This window comes from Tachypleus tridentatus, chromosome 13, assembly GCF_004210375.1.
Source record: "Tachypleus tridentatus isolate NWPU-2018 chromosome 13, ASM421037v1, whole genome shotgun sequence".
Lineage (NCBI taxonomy): Eukaryota > Metazoa > Arthropoda > Merostomata > Xiphosura > Limulidae > Tachypleus > Tachypleus tridentatus.
Genome location: NC_134837.1, coordinates 179,997,991 through 180,021,607, shown reverse-complemented (window position 1 = coordinate 180,021,607; position 23,617 = coordinate 179,997,991). Strand labels below are relative to the sequence as shown.

Below are 23,617 nucleotides of genomic sequence, written 5' to 3'. Positions count from 1 at the left end.
TACATTGTATGCAGTATGAACATTATCATATACATTGTATGCAGTATGAACATTATCATATACATTGTATGCAGTATGAACATTATCATACATTGTATGCAGTACATTGTATGCAGTATGAACATTATCATGTACATTGTATGCAGTATGAACATTATCATGTACATTGTATGCAGTATGAACATTATCATGTACATTGTATGCAGTATGAACATTATCATATACATTGTATGCAGAATGAACATTATCATGTACATTGTATGCAGTATGAACATTATCATACACATTGTACGTAGTATGAACATTATCATATACATTGTATGCAGTATGAACATTATCATATACATTGTATGCAGTATGAACATTATCATGTACATTGTATGCAGTATGAACATTATCATACACATTGTATGCAGTATGAACATTATCATGTACATTGTATGCAGTATGAACATTATCATATACATTGTATGCAGTATGAACATTATCATGTACATTGTATGCAGTATGAACATTATCATATACATTGTATGCAGTATGAACATTATCATGTACATTGTATGCAGTATGAACATTATCATACACATTGTATGTAGTATGAACATTATCATATACATTGTATGCAGTATGAACATTATCATGTACATTGTATGCAGAATGAACATTATCATGTACATTGTATGCAGTATGAACATTATCATATACATTGTATGCAGTATGAACATTATCATGTACATTGTATGCAGTATGAACATTATCATACACATTGTATGCAGTATGAACATTATCATGTACATTGTATGCAGTATGAACATTATCATGTACATTGTATGCAGTATGAACATTATCATACACATTGTATGTAGTATGAACATTATCATATACATTGTATGCAATATGAACATTATCATGTACATTGTATGCAGTATGAACATTATCATACACATTGTATGCAGTATGAACATTATCATACACATTGTATGCAGTATGAACATTATCATACACATTGTATGTAGTATAAACATTATCATACACATTGTATGCAGTATGAACATTATCATATACATTGTATGCAGTATGAACATAATCATATACATTGTATGTAGTATGAACATTGAAATGTTTAAAATAGGTAACACTTACCGTCTATCGATCTTAGCGTCATCTGGAACACTTCAGGTATGTAACACTTACCGTCAATCCGAGCGTCATCTGGAACACTTCAGATAGATAACACTTACCGTCAATCCGAGCGTCATCTGGAACACTTCAGATAGATAACACTTACCGTCAATCCGAGCGTCATCTGGAACACTTCAGATAGATAACACTTACCGTCAATCCGTGCGTCATTTGGAACACTTTAGATCTCCAGCTTTACACCAAACCAAGCGAATTCGAGAAAGTCTAAGTAGTAAAGGTTAATAACAAATCGTAGTGGGTTACCAACATCCATCCTTTGATTTTTCAAGTTGTGGATGAATTGTTCCTTCTTTTATTGATGTTTAAACACCGTTGAAAATCAGTCCCCCAAACACGTGAATTTTCATGAAGACCCGTTTATTTTTATGAAGTCAGATTTCAGTACATTCTCTCTATTTATAGCCTTAGCCCTCTATAACTATTTTATTATGAGTTCATCATGATTTTCAAAACATCAGTCAATATCTTTGTCATGCTCTCGTCATCTGCATTAACAAATTTTGGGCCCGGCATGGCCAAGCGCGTTCAGACGTGCGACTTGTAATCTGAGGGTCGCGGGTTCGCATCCCCGTCGCGCCAAACATGCTCGCCCTACAGCCGTGGGGGCGTTATAATGCGACGGTTAATCCCACTATTCGTTGGTAAAAGAGTAGCCCAAGAGTTGGCGGTGGGTGGTGATGACTAGCTGCCTTCCCTTTAGTTTTACACTACTAAATTAGGGACGGCTAGCACAGATAGCCCTCGAGTAGCTTTGTACGAAATTCCAAATCAAACAAACAGATTTTCATTAGAAAAATCAAGGATGTCGAATGACCCAGTTTGTGGTTTGGGTGCATTCATAACTTCGTTCAGTGAATTCCTTACCACCTTTAAACATAAAACAAATGTTTCTTTCAAGCTAACGTATTTATAGCTCAGGACCAGAAAAACAAAACACATAAAAAGAAACAGGTTCTGGTAGCTATTATAGGTAGACGTGAGTTATTTAGATACTGTAAGTGACTGTCAGTTTGACTAACAGGTTGTCCACTTCTGTGCAAATATATATATATTAATCCCACAAAACAGTTAATTAGTTTTGCACTGATTTTCCATAGACAAAATAGACTACAAATACTATTCGACCACTATCTGCAAATATTGGTCAAATGTTATTCTGTTTGAGTTTATCTTTGATTACCCCTCCCCAAACACATTCATATATATATCAGGTCATCCCTTAAGTCTTGCATTGCTAAATTAGGGACGGCTAGCGCAGATAGCCCTCGTGTATCTTTACGCCAAATTCTAAAACGTGCGAGAAGAAGGTTGAATAGCTTGAATCATACTTGTCCTAAAAACTGCACGTGCTGGTTATGATACATAAACAGCTGGATTTTGTCAAGTCAGTCTATTAAATAACCAAATTCATTGATTAAAATTTTAATGTTTAGAGCTTACATAAAATGTGATAGTAAGCAGTTTAATAAAGTCTACTTCATCAAGTAATATGAATTCTAATTTTATTATTCTTTTATCACGTATATTAATTCTGTTGTTTCTGTTTTTGATGTCGTTTCACCAATAACATTTAGTATATTATTTCCAAAAAGCGAAAAAAACAAAAATTTATGACTTTATTAAAAAAGAATTGTATACATATGGAGTTTTCGAATTCAACCTTTTCTCACATGTAATGGTAACTAACACTGAAACTTATCTGAGGTGAATTCTACAAGTTTTGTTACGGAATAAAAAAATAACGAATGATAGGACTCCACCAATGATTAATAAGTACACATATTCAGGTTACTATTATGTGAGATACCGTCATGATAAAGCTTTGCTACCTCGTTTTGTTTCCTGTTCAAAAAAGAATATCGTATTTGTAAACATTAGATAACTCATGTAAAACAATAAGCTGGTTGTGACCTAGTGGCCAAGCGTGTCCGCTGCAGGTGGAAGGGTCTGTGATTCGAGACACAATACTGCTGAGGAAGTTTCTGGCTATCATCTGTTGGCGCGTTATCGAAGTGAGAAATACTGTGTGGACCCGTTATAAAAGAGATAGACAATCTGTGGACGCCTTATCAAGGTGAGAAACAATGTATGGATGCGTTATCAAAATGATGAGCAACGTATGGACACGTTATCAAGGTGAGAAACAACCTATGGACACGTTACCAAAGTGATAGACAATCCTTGATTCGGCTCAAAAAACTGGGCCCAATAATTGGTTATTTCTTTTAGAACAAATAACTATTGGATATCAGATAAGTTTAGATCAGAAAATAAAAATAATATACAATATACTTTTGATTCCAGTGTACAAATCTACTGATCTTATAATTCATGTAGATGAAATTAACAAAGATTCTTCTTTATTAACACGTTAAGTAACTGTATTCAGTGTTTCCTATTTCACGCGATATACACTGTCAGCATGTAAACGTCTATCAACATTAGTCCTAATGTTTATGTACAGAAAATGTTTACTCATCAATCTAAACTATATGGGAAAAGACACGAAGGATAGACGTCATATCCTGAAAATAAACTGTCATACTTTATTCATATATATATATATATATATAATACGTATATGTTAATTTTTAAGTAGTCACATTTTAATCGAGAGGCCATGACTTAACGATTAGTGTGCTTGGAATGGGGCTTTAAGGGTTAATGTTCGTATGGATATAAAGAAGAAGAAAAAAGCAAAATACGCCATAAAAATGAGTGCGAAGATGTTACAGTAACTCCTGTGAATGCATGTTAATTTCTGTGTGTATGGGTTTGACAGAAAACCTTTTATACCGCAAACTTTTATATCAAAATTCTAACGTAATGCTGCAACATTAAAAATAATTTTGAAAGGCCAGTTTTCAGAATATTATTTACAGTTGTGTATGTAGTTGAGGCTAGAGGGGCTCAGCCTCAGGACCGATGGCATTAATGAGTTCGGTTTGTTTTGAATTTTGCACAAAGCTACACGAGAGCTATCTGCGCTAGCGGTCTCTAATTTTACAGCATAAAACTAGAAGGAAGGCAGCTAGTCATCACCACCCACCGCTAACTCTTGGGCTACTCTTTTACCAACGAATACTGGGATTGACCGTAACATTATAACTCCCCCACCGCTGAAAGGGCGAGCATGTTTGGTGTGACGGGAATTCGAACCCTTGACCCTCTAAATGCAAGTCGAACGCCCTATCCTCCGGGCCATGCCGGGCCTTACACGTATATAACAAACACCAAGAGATATTACTACTTTTGATACGTTTTATACTTTTAATGGCCGGGCGTGGTCTAGTATTCAGTTGGCCGGGCCATTTCGGAGAGGTACTTAAGACATTCCAACATCGAAAAGGATATTTATTCACAAGATGATGTTTTAGTCTTGTACCCATTAGCTACTCGTAAATATTTAAAGGGTAAGTGGAGAAGCAGTATTGTTTGTTTTATAACTGAAAGTGTTCGTTAGATCATTTTGAAAAGAAATGGATCATGTAACACTTGTCACGACTTCACTTACATAATAAACGTTCTACTACACATAAAGCGCAGCCCAACCTAGTTTATCGTGTTGATCTGCAAATCGAAATATCCATGATTCGAGACGCAATGTACTGCTCTTTCAATCAGCTCCCCAATGAGATAATGGTACGTCTGCGAACTTACAATGCTAAAAACCAGGTTTCGATACCCGTAGTGGCTAGATTACAGACAGCTCATTCTGTAGCTTTGTGCTTAACTTCAAATCAACAAACAAACATTTTCGTCCTCCCCATCAAGTGGTACAGCGGTATGTTGGCGGAGTTACAACGCTAGAAACAGAGCACAGTTCGCCCATTGTGCAGTTTTGTGCTTGATTTCAAACAAATACGCTAACTTTCCGTGGTGGACGAGTTATAAATGTGACAGCCAATCCCGTTATTTAGTTCAAAAAACCCTTCTAGCAGTCTGGCTACTGTCTTTCAAGCAAGTATTTCAGAATAAGGAAGACCTATACCATAACCCTAAGGGTCTCTGACCTGTCCATTTTACTTACGTATACATTAGGTGCTGTTCAGATTTAAAAGTCCTCTAGGGGGCAGCAGTAATGCTAAGAACTCATAAGGCTGAAATTATGAGTTCGATTCCCTGACAGCAGGTAGTCTATTGTGCAGCTCTGCACAAAAACAACGCACACACAGAGTGAAAATTCCAAAACTGCAAACAATACACACTCGCACCCACATATATACACTATCATATGTATGTAAAGTATGGTCAACAGTAGTTAGTCATTCACAAAAGTGCACTGTTATATGTATATAAAGTATAGTCAACAGGTATTATTCATTTAAACTTGTAAAAATCACCGTTTTCTCTAGGGGAGGTTAAAGGAAAAAATAAAGTGTGACACAAGAGATATTTACACATTTATTTCGAAAACAAAAATATTCATAAAATGTCCAGTAGACTCCCTGTTGTAGGTCAACCTCGTTAGGGACGTTCAATTCGTAATCTGAGGATCAGGTTTTAATTCTGGTACAACCAAACATGCTCGCCCTTTCAGTCGTGGAGGAGTTATAATGTTACAGTCAACCCCACTATTTGTTGGTAAAAGAGTAGCTCAAAAGTTGGCGGTGGGTGGTGATGACTAACTACCTTTCTTCTAGTCTTACACTGCTAAATTAGGGACGGCTAGTGGAGATAGCTCTCGTGTAGCTTTGCTCGAAATAAAAAAAAAAGCAAAGAAATGCGATGAAGTCCATTGTTGCTAATTCCTTATCAACTGGTGGTTAGAAGCAGCTTAACCCTTTTTCACTCATTCCTGTACATCCTCTTCTCATTTAATATTACATGATCCAGCTTGTGTGCTGTGCTTCAAATGAAAATAATCCAGTGTCCCTTCTTTGCCGTTGGTCTTGACTATGTTACAGGGAGTCAAGTCCCCTCCCCAGTGGCTTAAAGGAGTGTCTGTTAACTTGTAATACTGAAAATTAGATTTTGGTACCCGCAGTGAGTAGAGTGCATTGTGTATAACAGTAAAGAAACAGGTATTCATATTTGACAGTTGAATATCTCTTCACTTGCATCTCTTTGTTGAACGAACGTTCTTTCGAAGAAAGGGATTTATCACGTTACTTCAGTCGTAAGTCATTTTGAATAAGGTTAAAAATGTAATACTTTGTTCAGTTAAGAACAGAATGAAAACAAGGCCACAAAGCATTCTCCAGATGCATTCTGCTATGTATGTGGCCAATTTATCAAGATGAGAGCGAAAAAGTACTTTATTACAGTATCTGCTAAAATGTGTGAAGCCTACAAAGCATATTTTGGCATACTTGTCGGGGATCAAGACAAACCCTGAACACCTCATTTTATTTGCGAGCACTGCAAAAAAACTTTAGAAGGTAAGACGGACAATTTTTGCTTGCTTGAACAGTAAAATTTTATATTATACAAATTTTAGATCTTTTAAAATTTAAATCTTTTGTTTTATTTTTTAACTTCCAATAGTATAGAAAAAAATATCACATATAAAATATTTTGCATGAATCTCTTACACATTAGTTGTGGGTGAAATAAATTTATTCTTCATAATAACAATTTTATTTTGCACTTTTACAGGATGGTACAGAGGGGAAAAGAAAACCATGAAGTTTGCTATTCCAAGAATTTGGCGTGAACACATTGACCACTCAAGCAATTTCAACGTCTGCATGGTGGACCCTTTCAAACGTCGGGCTGGCAAGAATGCATCTGCTATTACATATCCGGACCTTCCATCATCCACCGCCCAAGTACCACACTGCCTTGAGCTCCCTATACCCACTCCGCCAGAGAGAAAGCAACCATCCTCAAAAAAGAGCAACAAATCAGAAGAGAAGGTAGACGTTGAAGACCCAAATTACAATTTCAGAGGTGCAGCTGGTAAAAGAAACCCATACTAACCCAACCAAAGATACCTCAATGACTTGATCAGAGATCTTGGTCTAACAAAGTCGAATGCCAAGCTTTTGACATCTAGGTTCAAGGAGTGTGATTTGTTAGATGAAAGTATGCAAGTCATAAGTCAGAAGAAGCGTCATCGACATTTTTCAAGCTTTTCCACTCGTCAAGATAGGCTCTGCTTCTGCCACAATGTATCCGGTCTGTGCGAGGCAATTCGAATTGCCTGTAACCCGAACGAGTGGCACCTCTTCATTGATAGCTCATCCAAAAGCCTCAAACCTGAGCTGCTCCACAACGGGAATAAGTATCTGCCTCTTCCCCTGGCTAATTCGGTGCACCTCAAAGAACAAGGCGAACGCTTTCACCGAGATATACTGGACTTTGAACGCCGCTACCAAGGAGCGTATAATGAAAACATGATGGGAGACTGTATTTGGAGGCTGGTACGTGAAAGTGATTTACATTCCAGTCGCAGATCTTATAAAACTATTCACTTCTAAACATTTTTGTATAACGTTAGTATAAATACATGTAAATCTTGATTCATATGTTGTTTTATTCACACCTTATGTAAATGAAAAATGTGCAAATTTGCCCGTTTTTACATAGAAAATAGGTTAATTTCATTATCCAGGTCACAAAAGCAAAGTTTGAAGAATGGCCATTTTCTGTACTTTTACATCATAATAAATTAAGAAATAACACATACTATCCAGGAACAAAATTTGTGTACATTGTGTAATCTATTATGAAAATATTATCAGTAAAGGAATAATTGGAACAACACGATGATAAACAATTCATGGAACTAAAACTGATAAGGATAAAAACTGAAAACAGCTAAAATAATCCATTCTGAAAAGGATTTGAATCTAATTGTTTTGTTTTGTTTTGAATTTCGTGCAAAACTACACAAAGGCTATCTGTACTAGTCGCCCCTAACATAGCAGTGAAAGGCTAGAGGGAAAGTAGTCATCACTACCCACCGCTAACTCTTGGGCTACTCTTTTACCAACGAATAATGGGATTGACCGTACTTTATAACATCCTACATATTAAAAGGCGAGCATGTTTGGTGAGACTGGTATTCGAACTTGAAACTGACCAGTATTTACTTTCCCGTAGAGCATCGTGCATACTACAATACCGTGACGCACAAAATATTCCGTAAGTGGGGAATAGTTGGTAGGTGATACAACTATGGCTATAGGAGTATATGAACTATGTCTGAAAATTCTAATTGTAAAACAAAGAAGTTTTGAAACTACCGTATCAATGCACCACAATCAAGTAATACAGTAACAACAATAAAGCCTTTATTAAACAAGGCCTAAATTCGAAAAAGAATTGAGTGAACACTGTAATTTGTATACTTTTTTTACTTTAGTTCAGATAGGGCTGAACCTTATCGCACTTAATACTATTTGTAAATAATGTTCAAATATTATTGTACGAACTAACGTTCGACCTATTTAGAAATAATGATAATATTTTAATATATTGAATAAAATGTATAGCAAAATTTATTATCGTTCTTTCTGAAGTAACTCGATTATTTACCAAAGACACGTTTTCATAGTTTGAAAAAGGTGTAATATTTTGTACATCTTTCAAAATACATCTTCCATTTTTGATCAATCGTAAACACTAAAGAGAGTGATTATAAAATACGATAAACAGAGTAATTATAATCATTATAAACAAGGTGATTATAAACACTATAAACAGGATGATTATAAACACTACAAACACAGTGATTATAAACACTACAGGATGTTCGGAAAGTCGCTGTGCACTTATATATTTATTAACAGACATGTTTCAATATAGAATACAGGAGGTAAATATGAATGACAATTATAAACAATGTTGAAAGTGACCCCCGTTGGCATCAATACAGGCTTGGATCCTTTTTATTTTGTTTCTAAACACCGCTATCAGTTGCTGGCTTGAAATAGACTGAATAAATGCTGATTACGAAACTGCACAGTGACTTTCTGAACACCCTGTATAAACAGGGTGATTACAAACACTATAAACAGAGTAATTATAAATACTATAAACAGGGTTATTATAAATACTCAAGACATGGTGATTATAAACACTATAAAGAGAGTGATTATAAACACTGTAAACAGAGTGATTATATATACTATAAACAGGGTGGTTATTAAACACTATAAATAGGTTAAATATAAACACTATAAAGTGTGATTGTAAACTCTATACACAGGGTGATTATAAACACTATAAACAGTGTGATTATAAAACAACATAAACAGGGTGATTATAAAGAAATCGCAATAAAGGAATTGAAACTTATAGCCTACGTTTCATAGAGGTGTTCATAACGTGTTCAGTAACCTTTCAATCCTTCTTGATTAGAGTATGAAACCGAACCATAAACGGATCTTCTGAAAGTATCCGTGTTGATTAATCCTTGCAGTATCCTGCACATCTAAAAGGATTTGTAGAAATTATCATTTATCTTTAAAGAAGAGAAAAAACAGCAATGCTAACTGTGGGTAAAATATTGAGGTTTCCAACATTACATATTTTAAAACATCGTGTATCACAGTAGCGGCACTAGAGGACGCTGAATTGAAACGTGCATCTTCAAGTTTCACTCTGGCTCACCCAAACTCAATCTTTCCAGCGGTTAAAATATCATATTATTATATTAATCTCTAAGAAAGAGAAATAAAGTTCTACTGTCACCCCACCTCCCCATGGGAGACGAGTGGTGTCGGATCAGCTATACCATTTTCAAATTTCTTGGAATAAAGCACGTGATTCCCAGCGTGTCTACGATAAATAGTTTTTAAGATCTAATAACTTGGTTTATAAAGTTTTATCTATGATTACGCAGTATTTTAAAGACGACGTATCTAAACAGTAACAGAAATGTTGTTCAGACAATGATTTTAAAATATTTTCATGAGCAATTATATATATATATATATATATACAGTATTTTAAAATTATGTATAAACACTTTAGAAATTTATATCTCGTGAATCATATAAAGAATTTTCACATTTTTGTATTTTGTTAAAAGATGGTGCACTTTCACATTGTCATACAGCTGTGTGGGTGTACCTGGACAATGAATAGGTCGCAGAAGGAGTTCTTTTGAGTACCCTCCAAGGTCTCCAAACCTCACTCCTTTAGATTTCTTTATATGGGTATATTGAATAGATCAAGTTTACGGTAAGAAACATGAAACATTAGGGGAACTGTGGATGGAAGTACAGTAAGAAGCACATAAAAACTCACCTGATTTGTGTTCTGTATAATGTAAAAAGGTGGAAGAGAGATGTCGCTCATGTATCAGTCTTGGTGGCGGACAGTTTGAACATTTCACCTAAATTTAGTTTATTGTAAATGAATTGAATGTTTTTGGACTTTAAAATAAACATAAGTTTATTGATATTGAACTTATGGTTCACGAGATATAAATTTTTAAACTGTGTATACATAATATATATATATACACGTGTGCGAATGTTGCATAAAACCGTGTGAAAAGAAAACATTTACAAATATATTTAATAATAGAATATCATAAGTAGTCACAGAAGCGATTAGATATGTTGTCCGGACATATTTTCCATATATTTAAATAAGTATAAATATAATGTTATTCATGTTGCCCTTCTGCTGGTATATACCAAACCAAACGTTTCAGTGAATTATACGTCAGTACGTTTGTCTGTCTTTGGTATTTTAAAACAAGCTTCATACATTAATGTCAGTACTCACTGCCCAGAAACCAGATATTAAATTGCATGTTGCAAATTTAAGCGCTTCGGTCTTTCTTTCCTTTTATTGTTTTTACGACTGTTGAATTTCGCGCAAAGCTAATTTAGAACACATAGAAAGTTTGTTGGTAAACAGCATCCACAGCCAACTCGTAGTCTATTGTTGTATGCCATACTAGTGGAATCTGACTCTCATAATGGAGTCACTCTCATAATGCTTTCATGCTCTTAAAATTTTTTTTAAATATATTTTGCGCAGTAACGGGTTTTGAAAATTGGACGCCTTAATCCACAGTCCGGCACACTATCCATTGGCTCACGGTCAGCCGGTTTCTTTTTTTTTTTTCTTTATGCATGTGTACTTCTTCATATCGTATTTGGTGCCTTCTACATAAACGCACGTGATATCATTCATGTTCTAAACGGCCAGGTCAGAAAAGTTTGCTTCCTCGTGACACAGTGGCAAGTCTGCGGACTCGCTACGTTAGAAACCAGGTTTCCATATCCGTGATGGGCAGAGCACAGATAGTCCATTGCATAGCTTTGTACTTAACCTCAAACAAGCAGAAACATTTATGGGTCAAGAATGCTTATCCCTCACTTATGCTGGCCAGAGAAAGGTCAACGAATGAGCGGTACCAGCAGTTTACATGGCCACTCTTAGTCGACTTTTGAAGTTGATCGTGAGTGTTATAACAGTTGAAAATATGAATCGTGTTCAGGGACATATCTTCTGAACCATAATTCGTCAAACTAACCAACAGGCCACGGTAACAGTATTTTGATATTTGAAAGTTAATCTAAATATGTATTATGATATTTTCAACATCAGCGGCTGCATATATACTATAATACGTTATTTGTCGTTCAATTCCAATGTCTGAGTAGAACGCTAAAAGAGGATTACTCATAAATATTCACATTTAATTAAAACGTACGGTCAACAAAACCTGTAAAATTAGTACTAGAAACTCCAGTGAGAGAAATAGTCTCGGAAATATATATATATAGCCAACAATATTTCTGAGTACATCCATTTTCAATAATTAATGATATAAATAAGATTCCATATCGCATGCCAGACAGTATAAGCTTGGAAATGGGTAAGAGTTGATTGACAATAGTTTACAAACACTAGCAATTCTAGTTTTAATATTAACCAAATAGTGGAGGATATATCTGTACTACACCTGCTGCCATTATTGTTTTGTACCTACGATTAAAGAACCTTCCTGGGCTACTTCATCTAAACTGCAGCTGTGACACAAACATATTTGATATCTTCTTGTTCTAATGTAGAAGTGTTTTAATTTTTTATTTCATTTCTAGGTCTATGCATTACACTCGATAAAAAGGGTGATTATGCTATTTTTGCTATTTGTCACTCCTTGGAAAATAACACCTGGTATGTTCACAGACAGTGATGGCTGTCATGTTGCACAATGTGAAAAAGGCTTAAGTTGATATAAAGTAGTAATGTCACGAGTATTATTCTTATATGTAAACGTTTTAACTGAAAAAGACTGATTCAGCTGAATTTTAACGGTGATCATTTGTTGCACAATGAGTGTAAAGAAACAAACAAGTTGAGTTGACGGTTTCTAAATAGCAGAATATTATGGGCTGACAGCTATTATGATAAGTAACTTATCATAATAATTCTATGATATTCTAATTCTAATGAAAATATCCCGTCTCTATGAAACTCCGTTGTTTTGGATATTATAAACTCTCCAAAGACTTTGACAATAGTCTCCTGATTCGTGAATGTTTTGTTCCGGAAATACAACCCCAAGTGTCGGAAAAGGTGATAATCAGTTGAAGATATGGGGTCTGGCGTTATATTGCAGCAGAATCTGTCCATGCCTGTTCACCACGGGTCTGTCGTTATATTGCAGCAGAATCTGTCTATGCCTGTTCACCATGGGGTCTGGCGTTATCTTGCAGCAGAATCTGTCCATGCCTGTTCACCAATGATGGGTGTTTGGTGGTTAATTTTCGATACATTTTATCAATTTGTTTAAATAAGATCATGTTGTAATTGTTCCACCTAGTTGCAGAAAGGAGTAATGGTTAATTCCCTTTGCATACTACTGTATTGTCGCCATAACCTTTATTGGGTGCAAAAGCAGTTTCGGCGCATAGCTTAAAATTCACCTGCATCTAACCATTGTTCTTATCTCTTACAGTTGTCGTATAGGGTCCACTACTCGTCACAGGTGACAAATCGCTTGAAGAATGATTCTCTCTTGTTTCTAAACAGTTTCTGCCCTTCTATCAATTCTTGCGGTACTCATTTATCCAATTTATTAACCTTTCCGATTGCAACCACGTGAAGAGAAACAATTGCACTGGAAACTTCTAAGTATGATGCAAGTGCCCGAAACTATCGTTTGTGGGTTAGCTCCCACAATAGCTCTTCATATTTCTTCATTCACAACAGCTTGAGGACTTCCTCAATGTCAAGTTTTGTCTTCTGCCAACAGTCAAAGTTCGCTAGTTTTTTTTCTAACTTTCTTTTTGGTGGTTAAACATTTAAAAAGGGCGCTTTTCTGTACCAACGATTAAAGCAAGTTGTAACCTTCAGATCAAGAGTTCAACCAGATGTGTAGGTTGAAAAAAAAATGATTGTAAATGCTCGTTTACAAAGATGAATTTCACAAAATTATCTCACATATGGGGCCATAAGGCGGTACCTTTGTGACATTTCTACGTACCTCACGTGTACATGTGCCCTGATCAAAAAAATGTATCACTAACGCCTGTTAATTTCTTGGTCCCTACACTTTAAAAAATAACTGTGTGAATTCACATCAATAAAAGTGTGAAACTTTCCCCTTCATTGGTTTGTTATTGCACCTTAAGTTGTGATATCAGATTTATTCAATATTTTCAAGTATTGGACAGAAATAAAGTGTGAAATTACACACATTAGTTTAGAAACTTCATGTCATGAAATTTACATCGAGTTCCTGCATATTTGGATGATACATTTTAAGAAGTGTGGGTATGATGGAGGGAGAAATGGTCCTCATCTTTAGAATTAGTTGGTTTAAATGAATGAAAAATAGTCTTAAATGAAAAATCTCAATTCTTTATTCATTCTTCAACATATCCACTAAAGTATTGGAAGCAATGAGGGATCAGATTTCTAAAAACAGTAATGCTTACGATAATATTTTTAGGTATGACTATGTCTCACACACTGACATATTCTGTCTTCAAAATACAAATATCTGAACACAAAAACATTTACTGGAAAGAGTGAATTTACTTTTAAACACAGCTCATAATACTATTTTAGTAACCAGTAGAAAGGCAGAAATAAATGAAACTTAAGTAATAAAACAGTATGAGACATTATCATTGAACCATCATGAAGACAAATGCACATATTCAAAATCATGTTGTACACAGCTCATTTGTATAACTTTTAGCTAAATGTGTTACAGAATTACTGTCACTAATACCATATCGTGTTAAGCCATGCCTTTTTAACTTCCTTTGATCCAAACTGAAAATGGACTAAACAGCTTTCTTCGTCTTCTCCCGATGTTACCAAGTCCTCCTAAAAAACAACAACAACAACAACAATGGTCTGACACAGTCTTACATATCCTTATGTAATATGTTTTTCACAGTTATTATTTAAATACTACATCATGGACAGTTGAATAAAGACAGGAATAAATCTAATCAGATTTACTGTCATTATTCTATTTCTAATATGCATTATCATAAAATATAAGCTTAAATCAAACATAATAACTGTTTTATTTGTATTAAACTTACAGATATGTAAAACTATAACTGTAAAAAACTCTTTAGCTCTCCTGTACACCATTCTTACATATACGTTTCTTTTGTACAACCTTTTGTGTTCTTTTTGTGTCTGTCCTGACATACTAAAATCTATTATTAAGGGAAGTCTTTCAGGAATCCCAAATTAATTGAAGACGTAGGAAATTAAATATCGTTCACTTTACTATACGATAATTTTTGTTATTTCGAATCTCGGGCAACATTCAACGTAAGCTACAATGAACTATTTTGAACAACATATACAAAATCAAGTATATTGCTACAAGTGTTGAAGCTACCTTTAAATACTTAGCTTTTATTAGATATTACATATCACGCATCAGTACAAAATTCGCACTGTAACATAATTAAGTGTATATGTATTTTTAAAAATTGCACTCTTCGTTAAAATCAAGCTGTAAGTTGTTACATCTGACTATCAATAGCTGTGTTGTATTTTTCAAGTCTTAACGTTTGGAGTCTGATAACATATTTTGCTGTTATCAACAACACAGTGTGAACTGTGACGTTTAAGAAATACATGCACTTGTTATCTTCATGAAATTCTAGTGAGTGGGATCAGTTAGTTTAAAACTGTATTTGTGTGTTAGATGGTATTGTAGTATTAGCGATGTCCTGGGGAAATTGTGACATTAAATGTGGTATTTTCCTTTGTGTAAATCAACAACCTGATCCAACGTTTTAATCCGACAAACAGTTTATATCATGACAATTAAATATGGTGAACAAATAACCTTCACAAAACTTGACTGTAAATTCAAAAGATATTTTAGTTATGTGACTAAGTAGTTCTCATCATTGGATAAAAAAAGATCCGTCATCTTGCTTATGAATATGTCATGGCTTATAAACCTAAAATAAAATTAGTAGTTGAGGTGCTGACACATATAAGAGAAGGTTATAGTGTTAATCTAATAATTAAATGTAATTATTTTAAGACTAGCCTAAATTATTCTCAAAATCACTTATATTACAAATTATTTTGTAGTTTAACAAATATGATACCTTTAAATAAATCTACACCTGTAATGAATCCTCTTCATCTTGCTCCAAGGATCGCCTAGAAACTAACTTCTCCACCTCACTTAGCGCTTTCAAACGACTGAAATATGTCAGGTTTCTCCTTTCATACAACTGGAGTAGAACCCGGCATGGCCAGGTGGTTAAGGCACTCGACTCCTGATCTGAGAATCGCATGTTCGAATCCCCGTCACAACAAACGTGCTCACCCCGTGCAGCTCCAAACTAATAGTCCAAACATTATTTGTATTCCTTTTGGTAATACACATTTTAACAGTTTTTCACAAACAGAATAATATCTAGGATTTCACTGTAGAAATTATTTATAGAAATGTAAATCTTGACTTGATAAATTATGAATTATATACAGACCAAAAATATGAAAAATGGGTTATAATGCTGCCCTCTGTTGTCCTTGGTAAAAAACAGCCATCAGACCTCCGGTACTCTAACTTAGAAAGGTGTATGCTTTCTCATAGCAAAGTCACACCTGACTATCTACTGAGTCCACCGAAGGGAATCGAACGCCTGATTTTAGCCTTATAAATCCGAAGACTTACCGCTGTACCAGCGGGTAAGAGTAAGATGACTTCCTGTGTAGTTATTATCTTTGTTTAAGAGTGTGGTTTCAATTTTATTGAATTCACAAACGTTTAATTATTTTTTTAAATCATAAAAAACTCGAAGGCTAAGGCAATGCTGAAATATGAAAAGTAAAATCAGTATTAGGCTGTTATTTACTGTATTATACTATTTAATTATATTAATCTTATTAATAAATATTTACTTCTAAATACTCACTAACACTAAAACATCGCACACATATAATTACAGATTTCAGTGTGTTGAAATGTGATTCAAAATATATCAACATGTCATCAGTGGTTGCATATTAGTTACCTTTGGAAAATGGAACGAAAGCTTGAAAACTGAAAGATTAACAACATCACGAAGTCAGACAGTTTTGATCTATTCTACCCATATCTTTTCTGAAGAGTAAACTACAAACAACATCCCATGAATTAGATCCCCAGCCCTTACGCCTCCTCCCACAGGTTGGGGGGAAAATGAATTTGTAAAACAAAAATACATTGATTATATCACAGACAAAAGCAAACAGTTTCGTCAAGTATGGTGTATTGATTATTTTCTCGAAAGGAGGTCGAAGGTCACCTGGAGGATCCGCTTGTCTTAACTACTCGCACCATTGTACAGTAGAATGTTGTTTGTTAGTCAGTCAGTCAGTATACACTAAAATGACGTCACATAAGGGACGCTTAATGCCATGAATCACGAGAAGAATAATGCACTTTGTAAGTTCTCACACAGCATGATATATGAACGTCAAAAGCAAGAAATAAAAATATTTGTTACTCTTAATTTTAGTTTTATTCACTCTTGAAACAGAACACATTTAGTACATCTTGGAAGTACATCTTCATTTATTTCTAACAGCATAAATTATTATGATAACATAGGCCTACAAATTTGAACTTCATAAGTTGTTTTGGTTTAAATAATGTTGTCCATTATTCACCTATGTAGGTTTCAATAATAATATTCTTTTTTTTTTCTATCACCCAAGATTTTTTCTTTTATTTTTACAATCTGGAAGATAAAACTAAATCAAACTATTATTTCGTTTACCACAATAAACATTTCTATTATTATGTTTGTTAATAACAATACAAACAAATAGAAGAAAATGAATAAACCTTGATGTTAAACAAATATTCATCCTCGGTCAAACTGATTTTATTTTCAAATAGCATATATTAGTCTCAAAACTACATGTCTTTTTTTATGTATTGTGTCCGGAGCATCTGGTTTCAATGACCAACAGTGATCAGTCACAATGCTGACGTTCAACTTTATATCTTAATGAAACCTTTCCGGCGTTTCAGGTTAAAAACAATCCCTATCATCAATTTTATTGACATCTGATTTAGAAACAGATGAATCTATATCAAGAGTTTCTAGTGGAATAGGTACAGGTACATCAGGTCCATGAGCAACAGGTCTTATATTCGATTGTCGTAGTCTTTCATGTGACATGAGCAAAAAATAATAATCATATCTATAGTTTCTAGGCTTACGTCAGGCAGATCTTACCTTTAGTCCACAGTCTCAGCTCTTTGACAAGGAACGGAGCAAACTTTGTACCGAACCTGTGATGTGTTTTGGTTCTTAAGTTTTATTCCATAATACGTGTAATATGGTTTTTGACGAACTCTGTAATGGTTTGCCTTTGTTTCTTTACAGCAGATTTACCACAAATAGAATATGTTTCGGTCATTTACGTAAGATCTTTTTGTCATAGTGATGAATAAATGATACAGAAAATATAATATTACCAAAATGCACACACAAACAAATACTACCCAGAAATGACATGGCATGCAGTCTGTTAACCGTTTATATAATTGTAACGTGTTTCTTGTGAGTTCTAGAACGAGCGATAAGACATTCATGTCGCGACTGATCTAGATAAATCTACAACCAGTGGTGGTCAACATTTTAAACATCATAAAATGTGACCTGATTTCAACGAAAATGATTAACTTATGTACAAGTACATATGCCGTTATGTGAAAGTCCATATCCTTGACGCTCATCTTGATAAATTCAAGGAGAACATGGGAGCACACTCAGAGGAGCAAGGCGAGCGCTTCCACGAAGACATACTGGACTTCGAACGCCGCTACCAAGAAACGATAATGAAAACATGATGGGAGACTATATTTGGGGGCTGATACGTGAAAGCGATTTACATTACAGTCGTAAATCTCGAAAAACTACTCACTTCTAAACATTTTTGTATAACTTTAGTATAAATACATGTAAATCTTGATTCATATGTTGTTTTATTCAGACCTTATGTAAATGAAAATGTGCAAATTTACCTGTTTTTACATAGAAAATAGGTTAACTTCTAAATTTCATTATCCAGGTTACAAAAACAAAGTTTGAAAGGAATAATGGCCATTTTCTGTACTTTTACAACATAAGCAATTAAGAAATAACACATACTATCCAGGAACAAAATTTGTGTTACATAGTGTTATTGGTAGAACTTACTTGAGCTTTGTGTATATATTTATGAAACGGAGCCCTATTGATTTTAACAAAGAATGAAAGATGTTCTGATAGAGACATTTTCAATGTTTCTTCCTTGACTGAATCCTGTACATTTTGGACACTTAGATAGGCAGCTGTTTGTAATCTGTACAGCTATTAATTACCAGTAAAAAAAGAGTCTTAGCTCATAAGAACACAAACTGTGTTTAACTGAGAGGAAAGCGACTACGCGACTTAATCACTCCAGTAAAATGGGAGCCAAAGATCATGCGCAGTGCACGCCTGGTGTTGTCCATTATCCTCATTGAGAGCTTTGTGGTTAAATGATGATAACTTACACCAAATATCAACTATATACACATTTTGCAGAGTTTCCAAACGTATTCTATCTTCGAGACTAAATAAAACCACATTTAAGGTTAATAAATATTTTTATTTCTTACTTTTGAAGTTCATATTTCATGCTGTGTCATAACCTACAGAATGCATAATTTTTCTCGTGATTCATGGTATTCGCATGTTTTAATGACGTCAAGACAGCACAAATTTCAACACTAAGCGTCCTCTATGTGACGTCATTTTAGTGTATGCCTACTGACTAGCAAACAATACACTACTTTATTGTGGTGCGAGTAGTTAAAACAGGTCATCTCTCCAGTCGACCTTCGGCTCTCTTTCGGAGAAATTATAAAATATAATGACAAGTTCATTCCATAGACGAAATACAAGATAAATTAAGATAAGATAGTTTCTCGCCCTACTTTTTTTTTATTTTTATCAAAATAAGAATGAATTGTAACAAGACAATTTTAAAACAAAGATGAAAAAGGCTAAAATTATGTCATTGGTTATAACTTTGAAAATCACCATTGTTTCGTTGTAGTATGAAATCATTATTTTAATTCTGTCCGTTTCACAAAATATAACTATAAAAACCTTCATATAGGCGAGTCAATTTGTTCTTTATTATCTTTTTCCAAATAATTATTCTACATTCACTTTGTCTTTAACCTTTATAACTAATAAAGCTTCGGGGTGGGGATAAGGTGCTCCCTCTTGTCCCTTCCCGCGGACGCCCATGGAAACATTAATACACAGTTAAACCTTTATTTACATGTAATTATTTAGTCAAAAATAAATTAGCAGTTTTAAACAGATATCAGCTAAAGTCTGTTTCACTTATTGCTTATTCTAATCATAAGACATGTACAATTTCAGCAGGTTTATTTGGGATTCTGTGCTGTGCAAAAAACCTACAAGAAATATGATTTCCATAGGAACCATTTTCAGAGGAGTCAATGGGTTAACTTTTAAATGGTTGGAAGAAACAAAGTTACATTTAACGAAGATTCATTCTTTTTACGTGACACTGTAAATGTGTGTTGCGTTGTACATGGATCCATATCCTTAAACACGCACAATCCTCGACATCTGCAATCTGTATACAAAGTCTAAATTTAGTTCACACCTATAATGTACAAATTTGTAGAGAGAGGACTAAAGTTTCACATTTCTAAGATGTGAATGTAGTTCTGAAACATTGATTCTGAGTTCACAACTCTAAGGCGTGAATGTACTAGTCAAACATTGAAACAATTAAAGAGTGTGCGTAAGGTGTGAATTATCAAATATCACCTCGTTCATGCACTTATTTCTTAGAGAGTAAGCCACTGTCTCTGACAGACGGCGGCATGTTACGACTAATCACATTTGTTTGTTTTCAATACAGAGATTTTTAATTCCTTTAGTTACTGGACTTGCTATGGGAAATCTGTTATCATGTATTTTGGCTTCTCTTTTCTTACACCACATAGAAGAACAGTTCACAAGATTATTAAAAATTGTTAATTTAAAAGAGAGGGGAAGAATAGGAACCTTCTAATGTTACAGAAACGACATACGTAGCTTGAAGTGAAAAATGCAATGGCAAAAAAAAAAATAAACAAACAGGCTTAAAGTATGAGACACAGTGATTACATTATTCTCTGAAGCTACAAATCCCATTGTGACTCTGCTAAATGTTACAACGTTTTGGCTTTTCCGCGTTAAACAATATGTTTTTTATATGATCTTCGTTTCATAACTGTAATATTTTTGTAGTGTACGAATCTTAAGATTTTCTGGGATATATTTATCTGCAATATGTTTTGCTATATCGTTGTTTTTTGTTTCAGTAAGGTTTCATTTCTATACTGCAAACCTGCCCTACTATGGTCTGCCTGTCTCTGTGATACAGGTAGCTTTTTTAAAACACTAACTTCTACGAATACTGCACGTATTAACATTGTTTTAAAAGTCTTTTTATGGTTTAAATTTTGTTAACTGCTAGTGCAGAATATCTGTAGTTTTGTGCGAAATTCAAAACAAACAAACAATCCACGACAATCTACTTCAAAGTAAATAAGTGGCGCACAGTTGTAACTGCTAGAAAGAACAAGAAAGAAACAGGAAGTATTATATTTTTATCACTACGTTAGACACAATAATTGTATTAGTTCACAGGCCTTCTGTTACTAGGAAACATTTCTTGCTTTTGAACATATCCTTCAAAATATAACATGTGCTAAGCCTAACAGATCAAATTAACTAGATGAAATTAATAAGAAAGTAAAGTTCGTAACAGTATTCTACAAGTACAGTTTTAAAAACTGTCTGTACACTACTTGCAGCACAAAAATGCCCGATAAGCCTAAAATAAAGTGAAATATCCTCCAAACTCAAGGATGTTTAAATTGCCGCTCAAAAAATCACGTGATCACATAAAAAAATAGAGCGGCATCTAGCTACTTACACAAATTTGGCTTACTTTATTTATCAACTCCCCATTTCTTCTAAAGTGTTCTCTCAAAAATTTTGAATAATGACAAACTTTGTCAAGATTGAGTTATTGATAACAAAGAAAAAAAGTGCTACTGTTTTTATAGTTATTACAGATTTCTGTAGAACATCGTTATTACCTCCTTCTATTTTCCAGATGGCAGACGTTCAACTCTGTGGCTTCAGAAGTCTTTAAACAATTATGAACATAGCAATAAATGTTTATAAGAAATTTGGCCAGCAATGCTCGGAAAAATATGATTATGTTTCTGCTGTGAAACGTTTTTCATAGGTCTTATAACCACAAAAGTAGATGTTTATTTTTTAAAACAGAAGCTTTCTGTCCTCAGAACGATTTTGAAAAGGTATGTGACGATTACTTTAAAGCTTTGGAAATATCACCTGATAATGAAACTGTACAAGATAGTTAGGTTGGATATCTACAGAGGTGATAAATGTATCGATCAAAAACAGCATAAACAAACTTTGATAGATATCAGAGATTCTGAAAGACTATTGCGTAGTTTATGAAGAACATTCAAAGAGTTAATTTATCTAAATCAATCTGAAAAAATAATCAAACTGGGATAGGTTATTTTTATTTATTTCATACTTTAACATCTAGACATCAGCATAAATACTGTTGTACTTACAGTGAAGTTATGGCTTCTTCAAAAGTCAATATTCCATCTAATTAAAGCAGGCAATATGTTAGTTTGGACCCTCCAGTGGCACAGCGGGATGTCTGCGGACTTACAACATGAAAATCCTGGTTTCGACACCCGTGGTGGGTAGAGCACAAATAGCCCATTGTGTAGCTTTGTGCCTAGTTTCAAACAAACAGTATTAGTTTGGATGTAATAAAATAATAGGACCTTACGTAACGCTGTTCAACCCTACGTGACAAAAGAACTGTTTGACAAGGGAGGTGGTTCTTCGCTATTTGAGGCCCGGCATGCCAAGCGTGTTAAGGCGTGCGACTCGTAATCTGAGGGTCGCGGGTTCGCATTCCCGTCGTGCCAACATGCTCGCCCTTTCAGCTGTGGGGGCGTTATAATGTGACGGTCAATCCCACTATTCGATGGTGAAGAGTAGCCCAAGAGTTGGTAGTGATGACTAGCTGCCTTTCCTCTAGTCTTACACTACTAAATTAGGGACGGCTAGCACAGATAGCCCTCGAGTAGCTTTGTGTGAAATTCAAAAAAACAAACAAAAAACAATCTTCACTATTTGAAACAGTTTAGAAAATCATTTGAGATAGTTTTATGAGTTCAAAAAACAAGTATGAAACTTTGACCTGCATCTAAAAAACAAATGGTAATTACCAACATTGGTCTTGATTTGTACAAATAAAATAAGTAAGAAAAAGCTTTGGTAGTTTTTAATTTGGCACGGGTGAAATGAACTCGACCTGTATGTTGATCGTGGGAATAGTTTTTGAGAAAAAAAAATAAAGATGATTTTAGTTTTGCAATTGAAGATTATAAACAAGCTTTAGAATTTAATCCTACCAATCCTGAACACAGTTTATATTGAAGGATATCAGAATTATCTACTAACGTATCTGAGGAGATATTTGATTGTTGTTGTTGTTTTTTAATTAAGCACAAAGCTAAAGCTACAGAATGGGCTATCTGTGCTCTGCCCACCACAGGTGTCAAAACCCGATTTTTAGCGTTGTAAGTCCGCAGACATACTGCTGAGCCACTGGGGACAAGAGAGATTTGAGAGCAGCCATTATTGCGAGGCTGAAATCTTTACGTCGGAAATTATTTAAGTTTAGTTCTGTGAAATTTTATCGTACGTTCTACGGGAAAGAATTCTGCTCATGTTCTGTAAAGTTTGTGAATCTTGGAGAAACCTTTTAAAAGCAGTGGATTTATATTCAAAGAGCCCTGTAGTAAAACATAGAGCTGTTTGAATACAGGACGCTGAGCATATATTAATATTAGGTTTAATACAAATTTCTAAAAATATTTTGAACGCACAGTTTT

At 34.4% G+C, this 23,617-nt stretch overlaps 1 long non-coding RNA gene across 1 annotated transcript; it reads right to left on the bottom strand.

Moving 5' to 3' along the window:
* Positions 1-13,976: 13,976 nt before the first annotated feature.
* LOC143239177 (uncharacterized) lies at positions 13,977-22,440 on the bottom strand. The gene is made up of 3 exons (XR_013021043.1): positions 22,277-22,440; positions 15,732-15,953; positions 13,977-14,454 (listed from the first exon to the last, which is right to left on the bottom strand). It is a non-coding gene; the product is annotated as an uncharacterized LOC143239177 (long non-coding RNA).
* Between the last annotated feature and the right edge of the window lie 1,177 nt (positions 22,441-23,617).